This window comes from Nycticebus coucang, chromosome 19 (genome assembly GCF_027406575.1).
Source record: "Nycticebus coucang isolate mNycCou1 chromosome 19, mNycCou1.pri, whole genome shotgun sequence".
In the NCBI taxonomy this organism is placed as follows: Eukaryota; Metazoa; Chordata; class Mammalia; order Primates; family Lorisidae; genus Nycticebus; species Nycticebus coucang.
In genome coordinates, this window is record NC_069798.1 from 27630422 (window position 1) to 27646803 (window position 16382).

General features: G+C 43.2%; 1 protein-coding gene and 1 pseudogene across 5 annotated transcripts in view; one reads left to right on the forward strand and one right to left on the reverse strand.

Moving 5' to 3' along the window:
* The window catches only part of LOC128571687 (ribosomal RNA small subunit methyltransferase NEP1-like), an 84677-nt pseudogene extending 77952 nt beyond the window's left edge, over positions 1-6725 (reverse strand).
* GALNT1 (polypeptide N-acetylgalactosaminyltransferase 1) overlaps positions 6687-16382 on the forward strand; it is a 145276-nt gene continuing 135580 nt past the window's right edge. Inside the window, exon 1 of one of the 5 annotated variants that reach the window (XM_053571570.1) lies at positions 6687-6820. The gene's annotated coding sequence lies outside the window, so the exon portion shown is untranslated. Of the gene's footprint in view, positions 6821-7328; positions 7477-16382 lie in introns of those variants that run through there. The other 4 variants (XM_053571569.1, XM_053571567.1, XM_053571566.1 and 1 more) reach the window with 4 other exon arrangements.

Below are 16382 nucleotides of genomic sequence, written 5' to 3' on the forward strand. Positions count from 1 at the left end.
TAGGGATCCACAGGGCATTATGGTATCAACATCCAAGGAATGGCAGGGCAATGAGTTCCCTCAGTTCTCTTCTCGCCTCAAGTATCCTGGACCAAATGCTAAAGAAGTGGATGAACTAGGAACAGCACAAAGCAAAATTTCTTTTAAACCCAAGAAATGCCTAGTCTCTTTAGCCAAAAGACCAAGAAAGAGGCAACCTATCAAGACAGAAAACTTTAAGATAATAGCAGAAAAAAATACGTGACTTCACCCCACCTCAGTCTGCAAAAGCTGTGTAGACGGCCTTCACCCTTGTAGCAAGGCAGCTCTCAGAACCTCCCTCCTCCTGCTAGGTTAGTATCTGAGAAAACCAAGGGGAGAACCAGAACTTTCATCTCCACCCAGTTGACAGAGTAGAAAGCACAAAAATAAATGAACAAAACATGATCTGATTATATGCAAGGTGTTATGCTGAGTAGAAAAAAACAATTTTTTTCTTTTCTTTTCTTTTTTTTTTAGAGTCTCCTTTTGTCACCCTTGGTAGAGTGCCGTGGCGTCACAGCTCACAGCAACCTCAAACTCTTGGGCTTAACCTATTCTCTTGCCTCAGCCTCCCAAGTAGCTGGGACTACAGGAGCTTGCCATAAACCCCGGCTTTTTTTTTGTTACATTTGTCATTGCTGTTTAGCAGGCCCAGGCCAGGTTCAAACCCACCAGCCCTGGGGTATGTGGCCAGCAGCATAACCACTATGCTATAGGTACTGAGCCACAAAAAGCCAATTTTAGAAGGCCACATGCTGGCCAGGCACAGTGGCTCACAATTCTAATCCTAGCACTCTGGGAGGGCAAAGCAGGAGGAAGTTGGAGACCTGCCTGAGCATGGGCAAGACTCCCATCTCCACTAAAAATAGAAAAAAATCAGCCAGACCTGGTGGCTTTTGCTTGTAGTCTCACCTACTGGCGAGGCTGAGGCAGAAGGATTGCTTGAGCCCAGGAGTTTGAGGTTGCTGTGAGCTATGATGATGCCCCTGCACTCTAGCCCAGGTGATAGACACTCTGTCTCAAAAAAGAAAAAAAAAAAAAAACCCATGCTATGTAATTCTATTTATATAACTTCTTGAAATAGCAAAATTATAGGGACAGAAAAGAGATGAGTGGTTGCCAGGCGTTAGAGATGGTGGGGGGTGGGGAAGAGTGCGACTATAAAACTGAAGCACAGGGAGAGCTTTGTGGTGAGGGTTTGTGATCTTAATGTCTGAAAATGGTCATTCATGTGAAGTAGCATTGAGCCCACAGTGAAGCTGCTTACCCCTTCAGTGACTGAGGTGATGACACCTGTTGTTGCCCAGGACCACCTGGGACCTAAAATGAACCAACAAAAAGTAAAAGGTGGCTGAGATAACGAAAATAGGCAAATCTGAGAAGATTATAAAAAAGGACCTGGCTATGTCTGAAATGGCTTCAAGGGCTGTGAGAGCCTGTGAGAGCTCTGAGGCCTTCTTCCAACTTGGCAACCGTCGAGGAAGGACAAACAGTGACTCCCACCCACAATGGGTGTCAGAAGAAATTCTGGGCTGGGTGCAATGGCTCATGCCTGTAACCCACGCACTTGGGAGGCTGAGGAGGGTGGATCACCCGAGCTCATGAGTTTAAAACCAGCCTGAGCCAGAGTGAGACTCCCTCTCTAAAAAATAACTGGGTGTTGTGGCAGGCGCCTGTAGTCCCAGCTACTTGGGAGGCTGAGGCAAGAGAATTGCTTAAGCCCAAGGGGTTGCTTTGAGCTGTGACGCCACGGCACTCTACCAAGGGTGACAAAGGGAGACTGTGTCTCAAAAAAAAAAAAAAAACATAAATAAATAAGAGAACTTCTGGATCTACTTTGCTCACCTGTCAGAAGACCTTAACCGTTATTGTGGCTCATTACCCCCTTTGATTACTGCCTGTGTGTTAAAAATTAATTACACAATTGATGGTGTGTGAAGGCCTCACAGTAAACTATGAATTGAACATTCATAATTGGCTAGTGAGTCACTGTGAAATGTCTCAGCTTTGGTCAGTGTTAGCACACTTAGGTCATGTGAACTTAAGATAGCAGCTCTGTATCTTGATTCTGGTGGTAGTCACAGGAATCAACACGTGCGAAAATGGTATAGAGCTAAACACACATGTATTGCATACCAATGTCAGTTCCCTGGTTTTGATATTATAATATACTTAGGTAAGATGCATCCACTAGGGGAAACTGGGTAAAAGGTGCAAAAGACCTCTCTGATCGATTTTTTTTTTCTTTTGAGACGGAAGTCTCACTCTGTGCCCTGTTGTTGAGTATTGTGGCTTTATAGCTCACGGCAACCTCAAACTCTTGTGCTCAAGAGATCCTTTTGCCTCAGCCTCCCAAGTTGCTGGGAATACAGGTGCCCACCTCATTGCCCAGCTATTTTTTCGAGACAGGGTCTCGCTTTTGCTCAGGCTGGTCTCAAACTCTTGAGCTGAGGCAATCCACCCACCTCAGCCTCCTAAAGTGCTAGGATTACAGGCATGAGCCACTGTGCCTGGCCAACCTTTCAGATCAATTTTTAAAACTTCCTATGAATCTGTAATTATTTCAAAGTGAATAATTATATTCTGGTTTGATGCTTTTGACAGTCATTAGCATTGCAATCAAAATACCCCCAGCTCTCTGTTTTCTGGGAGCAGGCTGGGATTGATTCCATTTGGGGACTTGATTGACTGTCCCCATGCATGCCTAATAAAGACACTTTAGGGGCAAAACATTAAAAGACTGCAGAATTTTCCATGTGCCATCCTAATGCCTCCCAGTGAGAAGCCAGGTACTGCTGTGGATTGTCCTTCAGCACAGACTCACCGTGATGTGCAGAGCCCCCACTGACCCTCATAGGATGCACAATGTGGGACAGACAAGAATTTGTGTAGTTTAAATTAAGCCACCAGGATTTAAGAGTTTGGGATACAGCCATCTGGTATAGTCCTCCAACTATTTGTCACAGTTACCTGGCCCACCTCCCACAAATGCCTAAAATGTACTGCTCTGATCACCAAATCCAAGGCTTTGGCAGCTTCCTGGCTGTGATGCCACCTCCCTCTGCCCGGGACGGCCTTCACCACATTAATGTGACCCGATCCCCACCCAGTGTTCAAATGGACCATGGCCCCTGCCTCCACCCAATCTGCCCCCTCTTGTTTCTGGGCCTTAGAGCAGTCTGTGGGCAGGGAGCTAGGAGAAGAGGAAGGGCACCTCGTTTCTCAGACTGCAGCCACAAGGCAGGGCAAAAGTGAAAACAAGGAGTGAGAAAATCCTCAAATGACAGTGTTGTGCCTTCTGCACAATTCCACGTCCTACGTGTTCTCTGACTCATGTGTGGGTCTGCCTTTGCCTCTCCCTCTTTCATCCATCACCCTCTTCTTTTTTCCCCACCTGTGGGTGGTCCACAGGTGGGGCAACCATGATTCTTCTTTTCTCCCCTCCCACACCTGGGTCAATTATTCTTGGGTGGTTTTCACTGCTTTGGTCAATTTCTCACATCTCCTCTTGGGAAAACCCAAATCCATCCTAGGTGACATTCCTTTCCTTTCCAGCTACTTGAAAAACAACTAGGTCTTATTCATGATTTGAAAGAATATGGTATCTTTCGGACAACAACTACTTTAAAGAGGGTCTTGTAGACACAATGTCTTGAGTTAATAATTTGCTCAAAGGAGCAGCTCCCCTGGTGGGCTTCCTGGCTTGTGGGTGGGTGCTGGTGGTGAGGGAAAGTCAGAGCAGATGGACCACTCAGGTAGGATTGTTCATTTTCAATGTGTCTCCACTCGTTCATCCAGGGATTAATTTCTTCCATGGTAAAATCATAGAAATCATGAAAATCCTTTAAAAAGTCCTGAATCATAACCATTATCCACCCCAAAGGCAATGCTCGTCCCAAAGCACACATCTGTATAACTAGAGGAAACCGGCAAGTCTTGGGGCAGAGCCAAAGACTAACAACACTAACATTGGCAAAGTATATGTCCGTATCCTCATTTTGATTTTCCTCATCTATGCCCTTTCACTCCTTCCTTCTTGGCAAATCTTTGTTTTGTTTTTTTTTTTTGTTTTTTTTTAGTGTCTCACTTGGTCATCCTGGCTCGAGTGTCCTGGCATCATAGTTCACAGCAACCTCAAACTATTGGGCTCAGGCGATTCTCTTGCCTCCACCTTCCTCCCTCCTGAGCAGCTGGAACTACAGGCACCTGCCACCACACTGAGCTAGTTTCTCCATTTTTAGTAGAGACAGGGTCTCACTCTTGTTCAGCCGGGTCTTGAACTGAGCTTGAGCAATCCACCCACCTTAGCCTCCCAGAGTGCTGAGATTATGGATGTAAGCCACTGCACCCGGCCATAAAATTCACTTTCAAGTGCACAATTCAGTTATTTTTAGTAAATTGACAGAATTGTGCAACCAATACAATAATCCAATTTTAGAACATTGTATCACTGCAAAGATCTCTTGTGCCCCTCCTAACCCAGCTCTAGGCAATCACTTATCAACTACATAGATTGGTGTTTTCTAGACATTTCATATACAGTCAAGTGTTGCTTAATAACAGGGATATGTTCTGAGAAATGAATCAGTAGGCAATTTGCTCTTTGTGTGAATATGAAAGAGTATACTTACACAAACCTAGATGGAAGAGCCTACTACATACCTACAGACCTGCACAGCATGTCACTGTACTGAATATTGCAGGGAATTGTAACACAATGGTAAGTACTTATGTATCTAACACACGTGAATATAGACAAGGTAATGTGACACGTGCACCATAACCTGAGGAAGGCTAGGACATGGCCTGGTGATAGGAAATTTTCAGCTCCATTTTAATTCTATGGGAGTACCATTGTGTAGGTGTTCCATCATGGACCAACACATTGTTATTCAGGGCACTGCTATGAATACAACCATACAATATGGGTTTTTTTTCTTCTGGCTTCTCTACATTGAGGGTCCTCTATGCTGTATCTTCTTTTTTTTTTTTTAAGAGACAGAGTCTCACTTTATTGCCCTTGGCAGAGTGCCGTGGCATCACACAACTCACAGCAACCTCCAACTCCTGGGCTTAGGCGATTCTCTTGCCTCAGCCTCTCCAAGTAGCTGGGATTACAGGTGCCCACCACAAAACCCGTATATTTTTTTGTTGCAGTTTGGCCTGGGGCCGGGTTTGAACCCGCCACCCTTGGTATATGGGGCTGGCGTCCTACCCACTGAGCCACAAGTGCTGCCCTATGCTATATCTCCTGTGAGTAGCTTACTCATAGAAGATATTCCTTTTTTAATTTTTAATCCACTCTATCACCTGGTACTAAGGGTTTGAGCCACTGTGCCTAGCTGAGTTTTCTGCTTTTTGTAGATGGGCATCTTGCTCTTGCTCAGGCTGGTCTTGAACTCCTGACCTCAAGTGATCCAGTCTTTTTCCCAGCTCTCTGTGCTGGGATTACAGGCATGAGCCACTGAGCTCAACCAACTAAATAGTTCTCAACTGCATGGATACGCCACATTTTGTGTATCTATTCAGCAGCTTTTGGACATTTGAATTATTTCTACTTTTTGGCCATTAGTGAATTAAGATTGTTATTAATATTTATGTGCAAGTTTTTGTGTGAATATATTTTCAATTCTTTCACATACACATACCTAGGAGTGAAACTGTTAGGTCATATATTATTTTTATGTATACATTTTTAAAAACCTGGTAAACTGTTTTCCAAAGTGGCTGCACCATTTTACATTCCAGTAAGCAATGCAGAGGGTTCTAATTTCGCCTTGTCAACATTTGTTATTATCTTTATTACAGTCATTGTACTGGGTGTCAAGAGTGGTCCCACTGTACTTTCAATTTGCATTTCCCTAATGACTAATGATATCAAACATCTTTTTAACTATTGATATTTCAATATCATCTTTGGCAAAATGTCCATTCAAACCTTTTGCCTATTTAAAATTGGATTATTAGTTACATTATTGAGTTGTAAGAGTTCTTTATATATTCTGGACGTAAGTCCTTTATCAGATCAGATTTGCAAATCTTTCCTCTCAAGAGAGAGACTTTTTTTTGGATACAGTATTTTTTAAGACTACAACTTTATTTCAAAGTGAAGTTTCCCTGTGGAACATTAACAGGCTAACCACGATTGACTTTGTTTCAAAACATTATGTAAGTACTTTTAAAATAGTAACTTTTTATTTTAGAATACTTGGAAGATATAGATAAGCACAAAACAGGAGAGTAAAATTCCAGAGATAATCCTCAGTAATTTTTTTTTTTGCTTAGCAGCTTTTTGATTATGTGAACATATACAACATGTACTTTAAAATGGGACCATTTAAACATCATATATTAAAAATATTGAACAGTTTCTTACTCCAGCTCTTGGATGGGAAGCAACAAGACACAAACCTCTAAATGATTTACGCAAAATATTAATGTATTAGAAGAATGGTTGGGGTTGGTTATGCCCAGCGTGAGTAATAGCGGGTCAAGGTTTTGCACTCCACTCTTCAGAGTGTTCGCCAAGGGCCACAGGGGAAGGTCCCCGTTCAAGGCAAGGCGCGGAAGACACTTCCCCAAACAGTCCCGGTTCTGCAGGGGGCCCGGGTCTTCTGGCCCCCAAAGCCTAGCTGCCCCTTCTGGCGGTGCGGGTCGGCGGCCTTCCGTCTCATCGACTTCTCTGGCTCCCAGACCTTCTGCATCCCGGTCGCCAGGCGCAGGGCTCAGCAGGGCCGGACAGTCCTCCAGCTCCCTTCTTGGCGGCCCCGGGGGCAGATCCGAGGACCTCCTCGGCGAGGTGAGGACACCTCCATCTTCTCCCACCCGGTGACCTACTCGACGTGCAACGGCCCGAGTTTTATGCTACTTGCTGCGGCAGCCTCTTTGTCCGTGCACAGGTTCAGGGTCACGACGGAGTCCCCGCCCGGGTGCGGGCCCAGCATTCCGCGCCGCCCGAGGGCGACTGCGGGGAGGGAGGTGCGGCCGGACGCCCGGACCTCCCGGGCTCGCCGCAGGGGAGGGAGCCGCGCATCCGGGCGAGCGCGCGGCGCCCCCGCCTCCCCCGCGCAGCCGCACCGGCCGCCGCCGCTCTGCACGCGGCGCGCAGCGGGGCCCGCGCCCGAGCGGCCTGCGGGCGGCCCTGCGGCCGGGTGCGCCGCGCCGAGGCGGCCCCGAGCGAGCCGCAGCGGCGGCGCACGCGGCGCGGCCCGGAGTAGCGCGCGGAGCCCGCCAGGCCCGGCGCGGAGGCGGGGGCGGGCGCGGGCGCGGCGGAGGCGGGGCCCGAGCCAGGCCCGCCCGCCGGGGGAGCCGCCGGCAGTGGCCGAGTAGGCGGCGCGGCGGACGGCGGCCCCAGAGTAGCGCCCGCGCTGCGGCCCGCGGGACCGCGCCGCCTCCGCCCGGGCCGGCCCCGAGGAGCGCCCGCCGCCGCCGCCGCCGCCGCCGCCGCGGAGCGAGGTGAGTGTCGGCCCGCGCCGGGGCTGTCCGAGCCGGGGCCGCCCGCGCGACCGGAGAGCAGGAGGAGGCCCGACCGCGTCCGCGTCCCTTTGTGGCCGGCGCTGCCCTGGGCCGGGGCGCGGGCGCGGGTCGGGGACTCCGGGGCCGCTAGACATGTGGGATCTCTGTTGGCACCCGCGACGAGCCGCGAGTTTCCGTCCTAGTTTGACATTGAGTTAGACGCGTTTTTCTTTAGAAGACGGAAGTTTGTTTTATTGACAAAAATATTGCTAAATATGGCTTCTGGGTTGTGCCTGGTGGTACTTGGAACCGCGGTGCCAGGCTGACCACCGCCGGACCAGCGCGACGGGGGAGGGGAGGACGCGCCGGTGCTGGGGGTGGGATCTTCCCGATCCGCTGACCGCGAGGAGGACTTGGCCCTGAATTAGCAAGTGTCTGTGGGTGGCAAGTAGCGGGCTTTGGGTAATGTGGCAGCCTTTCTTGGAAGAATGAATGAATGAAATGTCATTTACTCATCCATGACCAATACAATGCCCATTTAAAGATTTACCAGGAATTGTGACGATTTGCATTGTCATTGCCTTTCTTACCTGGTCAAGGCAGGTACAAGTGTTACACGATGGCAGTTTGCTAACTGATGGTCCCCCACCCCCAAATTTATGACCTTGTCCTCATTCTTCAGAGCCACTGAGTTAATCAACCCTGAACCAAACTCTTTTGGCCTTTTTTGGCAAGTATGGGCAATACGCAAAGTAGTCTTTGTGAACTGTTTCAGGAGGGCAGAGAATGTCTCGAAAAGTTCAATGCATTGCTTTGTAATAATTCCTGTCAAGAGCCCTGGGAGTTAGATTTTGTTTTTATTTCAACAAATGAGCTTAAGCCCCTAAGAAGTTGTAACTTTCCAGGTCACAAGCTAAGCAGCAGAGTTGAGATTCAAACCTAGCCCTCTTTACATTACATCTATGTCTAGACCTGGGCTGTCCAGTGTAGTAGCCACTAACTACATGTGGCAATTTAAATTTAAACAAAATTCAGATCCTTAGTCACTTTAGCCACATTTTGAGCATTCAGTAGCTAAATGTGGTGAGTGGCTACAATTGAACATCACTGCTCTAGACCATACATTCATTTATTTATTCCATAAATAAATATTTATTGAGTGCCATCTGTTTGCTAGGCACAGTTTTGAGTTCTGGGTACTGTGGTGAATAAGGAAGACAGAACATCCTTGGCTTTGCGGAGCTTGCATTTTACATGATAGTTTGAGCTGGTTTCCATGGTACTTCAGAGCCTTGCTATTCCACGTGTGGTTCGTGAACCAGCAGCATCTCTAACAAACACCTCAGAGTCTGGAAGAAATGTAGGAATCTCAGGTCCTGACCCACATCAAGAAATCAGTATCTGCTTTAACAAGATTTCAGGTTATTTGTGTGCACTTTCAAGTCTGAGAAACCTTTATTCAGAATGCCAGGGTTTAATGAAATGTTCTTAGGGTTTGTTTGGTACCTCTCATAAGCAGAAGGCTGTAAAACTCTTGGGAGCACGCACCATTTATGGAAACACTTGTTAAATTCCTGGCTTTCTCAATAGAGGTAAGCTTTTAAGAGCAGAGACTGTGGCTTCTTTTTCTAGCAGTGTATCTCTAGACATCTTATGGTGCCTAGTACGCAGTTGGCACTCAGAAAATGTCTGTTGGGTAAATGAGTATGCTAGAATAGTTAAAACTGGTTGTTAATCCTAAGCAGCTACAGGCACGGTAATTCTCATGGCATCAGGCGCTAGCGTGGGAACAGGCAAAATGAAAGTAGTTCTACTTGTAGCTTCATTTGCTGGAAGCCCCAGCTACACAGACCAGAGTGTCACTCTTGGCTCCCTTGCATGCCCTATGTGGCTTTTTAATAATATAAACTAATATTAATAAATGTAGATCTTAATCATATTAGTGCCTTCTATAGAGCTTTTAAAAAAAGACTAGATTCGAGACATCATTTGGATTTCACCAGTTTTTCCATTAATAGCCTTTTTCTGTTCCAGGATCCAGTCCAAGGTAGTGCATTGTATTCAGGTGTCATGTTTCCTTAGTCTTTGGTCTGTGATAGTTTCTCAGTCTTTCCTGGGTTTTCATGACTTTGTTAGTCTGGCTTTCTTTGATGGACAGCTTTCCATAGACCAGATAGGATCATTCAGGTCTGGGGAAAAGCTCTCACACTGTGGAAAGTAAGGCCACAACAGGGATAATTCTCTTTCTGCTTTTACTTATTTGTTTATGTAATACATACATCTATCATGCTTATGTAACAACATACAACTTTAGTACTCTGTTTTCAGTAACAGATTTCTTGGATACAGTTCCTAATTGGTTGAGATTTAGAAAAGTGTTACACTATGGCAGTTGTGAACCACTATTTTAAAATATACTGTATTTATTTTTCTGATGGGTTAAGACCCAGGCTAAGGTAGAGGAGGAAGGAAAAAGGAGAGACCAGGTAGAAAGGGACAGTAGGTCAAAGGGGGACATAGGTGAAGGGAGTGACAAGTAATGGGACAAAGAGGAGTGGGGCAGCTGCATAGAAGAGAACCAGGCGTGGATACTTAATGTTCATTCATTTATTCAGTTAGTACTTAGTGATTAAAGTGTGCCATACTCAAGTCCAGTGCTTTAGACTCAAGATGACTGGGGGATGGACCACATTAAATAAACATGCAAATAAGTACATAGTAATTACAGGTAGTGATAAGTGCTATAAAGAAGAAAGGGCGCTGGAGAGGCTAGAGGGAACTGCTGCTTCAGGTTGGTTGGTTTAGTTGATGGGGGTGCGCTCTCTCTCTCTCTCTCTTTTTAATTAAATCATAGCTGTGTACATTAATGCAATCATGGGGTACAATGTGCTGGTTTTATATACAATTTGAAATATTTTCATCAAACTGGTTAACATAGCCTTCACGGCATTTTCTTAGTTATTGTCTTAAGACATTTATATTCTACACCTAGTAAATTTCACATGTACCCTTGTAAGATGCACCGTAGGTGTGGTCCCACTGATTACCCTCCTTCCACCCATCCTCCCCCTTCCCCTCTCATCTCTCTCCCCTTCCCCATATTCTTGGGCTATAATTGGGTTATAGCTTGAAAGCTATAAATTGGGGGGCTCTCTTGAGAATGTGGTGGCATTTGAACTCAGCTCTGGGGACCCTTCATAATTATCACCCACTGGTTATCCCATCTCTCCGTTACCCCCCCCCCCCACACACACATACCTTTTAGGCACTGTGCTTATTACTGGCTTTGTGCCTTCTTTATATATGATTTCTTCTCCTTCTCAAGATGTGGCTCAGTCGGTAGTGCGCCGGCCCCATATACCGAGGGTAGCGGGTTCAAACCCAGCCCCGGCCAAACTGCAATCAAAAAATAGCCGTGCATTGTGGTGGGTGTCTGTAGTCCCAGCTACTCGGGAGGCTGAGGCAGGAGAATCGCTTAAGCCCAGGAGTTGGAGGTTGCTGTGAGCTGTGTGAGGCCACAGCACTCTACCGAGGGCCATAAAGTGAGACTCTGTCTCTACAAAAAAAAAAAAAAAAAAAAGATGTTCCCCCTCCTTCACATGTGGAAGTGATACTTCTCACTCATAGATTTGCTCAAATCCTGTGTCCTTTACAAAGTTGTTCCATGTTTATCTATGTGTATATTTGCCACTCGCTTGTCTGTGAACTGTTTTCTAGAGTGGTTGGAACATTTCATATTCCCACCATTGATGTATGACTGATTTCTCTATCACTGCTGCATTTGGTATTATCACTATTTTTTAACTTTAGCCATTTTGGTAGATAGGTAGTGATATCTCATTGTGGTTTTAATGTACATTTCCCTAATGGCTAATGATGTTGAACATCTTTTCATTTGCTTATTTGTTCTTTGTATGTTTTCTTCAGGGGACTATCTTTCATTCATTTTCTAATTGGATTGTCCTTTTTACTATTGAGTTTTGAGAGTTCTTTATATATTCTAGATACCAGTCCTTTGTCTGTAGCTTATCTTTTCACCCCCCCGGGAGGGGGGTCTTTTGCAAAGCAGAAGTTTTTAACTTTATTGAAGTCAAGTTTCTCCATTTATTCTTTTATGGATCATGATTTTGATGTCAAGTCTAGGAACTCTCTGTCTCAACCTAGCTTCTGAAGATTTTCTTCTAGGCTTTTTCCAAAATGGTTTTATAGCTTTACACAATTAATTTTGAGTTAATTTTTGCATGAAGAATGAGATTCATGTCAGTACTTCTGTTTGTTTTGTCTATCAATGTCCAGGTGCTTCAGCAGCATTTGTTGAAAAGGCTGTCTTATTTGTATGAGTCTGTTTCTGAGTTTTGTGATTCTGTTCCATTGAGGTATGTGTCTGCCCCTTTGTAAGTATCACACAGTTTTGGTGTATGATAAATCTTGAAATGGGGTAGACCAATTCCTTCCATATTCTTCTTTTTCAAAGTTAATTTAGCTTTTTTAGTTTTTTTGTCTTTCCATAGAAATTATAGAACAATCTTGTTTATATCTACAAAAAGATGTTGCTGGGATTTTGATAGAATTGCACCAGACCTGTATTAGTTTGGGGAAAGTTGACATCTTTACTATGTAGCATTTTTCAATCTGTGAATATAGTTTGTCTCTTTATTTATTTAGATTTAGATTTTTTGTTTTATGTCAGCATTGTGTAGTTTTATCATATAGATCCCTATACAAATGTTTTTGTTAGATTTTATTAGATTTGTATGTAAATAGTTATTTTTAAAAAAGCAATTGTATATGGAATCATATTCTTAATATTGGTGCCCATGTGTTCATTTCTAGTATGTAGAAATAAAATCAGCTTATATCGTTTCATGTCGTTCTTGTATTCTACAATCTTGCTGAATTATTAGTCATAGGAGTTTTTCTGCAGATTCCTTGAGATTTTCTATGTAGATAATCATGTCACCTTCAAATAGGGACATTTATTCTTTTTTTTTTTTTTTTTTTTTTGAGAAAGAGCCTCACTTTATCACCTTCAGTAGAGTGCTATGGCATCACAGCTCACAGCAACCTCCAGCTCTTGGGGTTAGACCGTTCTCTTGCCTCAGCCTTCCGAGTAGGTGGGACTACAGGCACCCACCACAACGCCCAGCTATTTTTGTTGTTGTTGCAGGTTGGGCAGGGCCCAACCTCCAACCTCCATATATAGGGCCGGTGCCCTACTCATTGAGCCATAGGTGTCGCCCACTTTTATTCTTTTTTTAATCTTTTTTTTTTTTTTACTTCTGCGTACTTTTAATTTCCTTTCTTGCCTTATTGCAGTGGCAATAGTACTTATAACATAGTACTTATAACATATCAGTACTATGTTGAATAAGAATGGTGAGAAAGTATCTTTACCACGTTCTTGAACTTAGGGGATCTCAGCCTTTAATAAGCATAATGTTAACTGTAGGGGTTTTGTGGGTGCTCTTTATCAAGTTGAAGTAGTTCTCCTCTGTTCCTATCTTTCTGAGAGTTTTTATCGTGAGTGTGTATTCAATCTTGTGTTTTTTGTGCACAGTTGATATGATCATGTGATATTTTCCTTTAGTCTATTGGTATGGTGGATTATATCGACTGATTTGTTTTTTGGTTGATTTTTAAATATGAAGCCAGCCTTATATCTGTGGAATAAACCTTACTTGGTCATGGCATATAATTTTCTTGTATATTTATTGCTGAATTGAATTTACTGATACCTTGTTGAGGATTTTTACATTTATATTATTAAGAACATTTAACACTACAAGTTTCCCTCTCAACATATTTTAGCTGTGTCTCACAAATTTTGATGTATTACATGTGTATTTTTATTTTTATTAAATTTAGTGGATATTTGTATTTTCTTGAGATTTCTGCTTTGACCCATGGATTATTTTGAAGTGTGCTGTCTAGATTTCAAGTGTTTGGAGATATTCCTGTTAACCATTCTGTTTTTGGTTTTTAGTTTGGTTCCATTGTGGTTGGAGAACACACTCTGACCTTTTCTTTTTAGTTCTTTTAAATTTATTGAGGTTTGTTTTATGGCCTGATATGGTTTGTCTTATGTTCTGTGGGCTCCTGAATAAAATGTTTTCTGTTGCTGTTGTCAGTTTGATCCAACTGGTAGATAGTACTGTTGAGTTCTCTGTTTCTGCTTATTTTCTGTCTAGGTATCATATCATTGCAAAGAGGGGGTGGATATTTTCTTTGGATATAAGATTCTATGTTGATAGTTCTTTCAGTGCTTGGAAGATATTCTACCACTTTGTTCTGGCCTCCATGGTTTCTGCTGGGAAATCTGCTCTCCTAATCATTTTTCCTTGGTAGTGTCATTTTTCTCTCACAGTTCTTAGGATTTTTTCCTTCGTTATTAGGTGTCAAAAATTTCCTTATGATAGATCTTGGTGTTGATTTCTTTGGGTTTAAACTGTTTGGTGTTCTCTCAGATTCCTGAATCTGGGAAGTTTCATCATTATATTTTTGAGTACTTTTCCATCCCATTCCCTATTCCTCTTCTTTCAAGATTCTGTTGACTTGAATTTTAGATCTTTTGTTATGGTTCCACAAGTTCCTGAGGTTTTGTCCATTTTTCTTCATTCCATTTCTCTGTTCAAAGTGAGTAATTTCTGTTGCTTTATCTTCCTTCCTTTCCTGTGTCCCTTCCATTTGCTCTTCAGTCCTTTCAGTAAGCTTTTTATTTTGTTAAATTTTTTCAGCTCTAAATTTTCCATTTGATTTTTCTTTATATCTTCCATTTCTTTGTTAAAGCTGTTTATTTGTCTGTTTGTGACAGAGTCTTGCTCTTTTGCCCTGGCTGGGGTGCAGTGGCCTGATTATATCTCACTACAACCTCAGACTCCTGGGCTGAGGCGATCCTCCTGCCGCAGCCTCCCGGAGTACTAGGATTACAGGCATGAGCACCATGTCCAACCTATTTATTTACTTTTAATTTGTTTCAAGTATACTTGTAATTGTTGGTTGAAGCGTGTCTATCACAGCTGCTTTAAAATTGTTCTCAGTTTTATGTTATCCTAACATTTCTGTCATCTTGGTGTTGATATCTTATGATGTCTTGTTTAGACTTCTCACTTTGAGTTCATCCTGACTGTTAGTATGATGAGCAACTTTTTAAAAATGAAAACTGGACTTTTTAATATTATGCTGTGAGATTATAGATCTTATTTAAGCCATCTGTTTTAGCTGGCTTTGTTTTGATACCACTCTGGCAGAGGAAGGTTAGCAGGGGACCATCTAGCTATTATTAGGAAGAATTAGAAGCACAAGCTCCTCACTTGGCTGTTTTGACCCGAGAAGTAGAGTACCTTGCATCAGCTGGGTAGGGGTAGAAGTCCATAATCCCCCAAGGAAAGGATGTGGATGGCTGGCCTATCAGCCAGCTATTGGGGTAAAAGCCTTGGCTCTCTAGCTGGCCCCCTCATCTCCACCCTGGAGTGAAGGGGTTTTGGTGCCTTGTTTAGCCTACTGAGTGTGTGAAGACAGTGTGTGCCTTCCCTGGCACCGGTAAGGATGCAGCTACAGTCTTCCTGTGGTGTTTGTCTAGAGCAGAGCCATTTTTTCCTGAAAATTTTCTGTCTTGCTAGGATGTCTCTTTCTTAGTCCTTTGGCTGGCTAGAGAAAGCAGGCTTTCGTTGGAGTTTTTTACCTGCTTTTGTTAGTATTTCCAGGCTCCAAGTTGCTCACATTTTCAGCTCTTAACCTGGGATATATGAGGCAAAAATAAATCCCAGGGAACTCACCATCGTGTTGTTCCATGGGGCCTGAATTCTCTAGCCAGTCCGCTCCCTCTCAACACTAGGCGTCATCTCAAGTTTGTTTTATATGTAACGTCTTGAGTTTTAAGTTGTACTTGGAGGAATGCGGAAAAATACATCTATTTCATTTTTCTGGAAATGAATATCCCCAAAGGACCAGTTTTTAACATTTCCACTTTTGTGGGTTGATGTTTTCATAATACTTATAAAATATGAATTGCCAGAAGAGTGAACTTGAAAGCTACAATATCTAACTTCCATTTTTAAATTGGGTTCAGTAGATGTACAATTTCTCTGTCAAATTTCTATCAAAGTTTTAAATACTTTCAGCCTATTTACCTCCCTATGGACTACATGCCAATTTGGTGTCTAGGGACTACACTTTGGCAATGCTTAGAGTGGCCGTTCTCTACCTGTGGGTCACGCCCCAGAGGAACTGTATTAAAGGGTCATGGCATTAGGAAGGTTGAGAACCACTGGCCTAGAGCATTACTGCTTGATTCTTTTAAAAGTTATAAACCAGTGATTAGCCATTCAGTTTAAATTCTCAGCTGTTTTCCTTGCATTTTTGTAGGGACTTCTTCAGCGTGAAACCCTTTTCAGTCCTTAAGGAGAAGGGATGCTTGGGGTTGTTTTGGGGTCAGATGTTGCAGCAGTGACCAGAGCTGAGAGTGTATCTCTGATTTCAGGTGATTCATTTCTTCTTTGATTTTTAGAATTCTTATAAATTCCTATAAATTATAAAAACAAATTCTTATAAATTTTTATAAGAATCCTTTAAAATCATTATAATTTCTGACTTCTGATGTTAAAGAATATATGATTGGTTTTGGTTCTGTGAAGATGTTTAAGTATTGGCTTCTAGTATGTTACCTTTTGGTTGACAACTTTGGCCCTGGTGACACTGGTGTGACGCTGGTTCAGACTTTCCTAGGGAGTCACGAAGTGAATTGAAGACAGTTCCTTAGGTTTAGATGCCATGGTTCTTGCTAGATTTTTGTGTCTTTGGCAGTTGTGACTTAATTTCATTAAAAAAACTAAAACATCAGTTCATTTATAGAAAGCAGAATTTGCATTGCATTGGTAAAGCTACGTACTAAGTTATTGGATTATTCT